The sequence below is a fragment of the Anneissia japonica genome, unplaced genomic scaffold (assembly GCF_011630105.1).
Source record: "Anneissia japonica isolate Jap-2015-1 unplaced genomic scaffold, ASM1163010v1 scaffold18280_len18336_cov110, whole genome shotgun sequence".
Lineage (NCBI taxonomy): Eukaryota > Metazoa > Echinodermata > Crinoidea > Comatulida > Comatulidae > Anneissia > Anneissia japonica.
The window spans coordinates 4,279-5,597 of record NW_022738775.1 but is presented as its reverse complement, the minus strand read 5'-3'; positions in this window follow the sequence as shown (position 1 = coordinate 5,597).

Here is a 1,319-nt window from a genome sequence, read left to right as displayed (position 1 = left end):
GCTTGTTTAGCTATCCTACAATTATTGGTGAACCAAGCAGGGGATGCATGATTAGAAACGGTCTTAGATTTTAATGGGGCCAGTTCATCTCTAAGTAAGGTAAGTGTATAGTTGTACTGGGTCATTGCGTTGTTCACATCCATGTCATCACTAAAATTAGTGAAATAAAATTTAATGACTAGCTGTACATCGAAAATACATGGACAGTAAGCTATCACCAGGAAAAAAATAAAAGATGTTACCCTTTGAATTAAAATAGAATTGTAAACATTAAAACAGATTTTGGTGGCTCAAAATACCTACACCTAGCTGTAAATCAAGAACATGCTTTTTTAAGAAGGAATCCAAGAACTTAAGCACCAAATAAGAAATCTTAAAACTACTTAAGATCAATAAAAATAGAAGTGAAAATCACTATATTATTATAATAAAGATATAAGATAAGATAAACTTTCATCTTATCTATCTTATATTATGAAAATCACCATTCCTAATTACTGTACTGTAAATAACATAAATTAAACTGTAAATATAGAATCTTCATTGCTGCTATTCAATTGTGGTGGGATGCTAAAAATGTTTTTAATGTTGTATCTATTTTTTTTTAATCTGGAGTGGAGGTGGTATAACTTTGTACAAAATGCAACAATAATATGTAATAATTTTACTCCCATGCATTTATTTTGAAATTGATAATTGTAAGCAGATTACTTATAGTATATCGCGTAGTATGCAAACTCGTGCATGATAAAGCATTGATATTTGGCATATGTATTACCTCCCTAACAATGTAGCTGTGTTAAAATGTGAATGGACTATTAACTTTTATAGTTAAAATTAATATACAACTACAAATATGTACAGTATTATACAATAGTACTTTTCTACTAGTTGGAACTATGCAACTACGAGTATACTGTACTTAAATATACAAAATTATTATTGATGTTTATAAAACTGGGCAGACACTGCATCGATGAGGCACACAAAATAGCATAATGACAATCCGCTCGGTCTGCTAAGGACGATAAGCAGACGGTGTCTAGCGCCCACTGAGCAAACCAGGTCGTGCCAGGCTTCAAATGTAGTTTGTTATTGTAATGCTCACAATATATGAAACAAAATATTATTTAATGGATTTATATATATATACATATATTGATTCCGCATTTGCTTTGATAAAATATAGAATGACAGCATTAGAAAACAGCTATGAGTTGTAAACATACTATGAAGCAATATAATTTATTAAATCACACTCCTGTGTTCTTCCTTAGTGTGAGGACAACTGACAACAAATACAAAGTAAAGTATATATA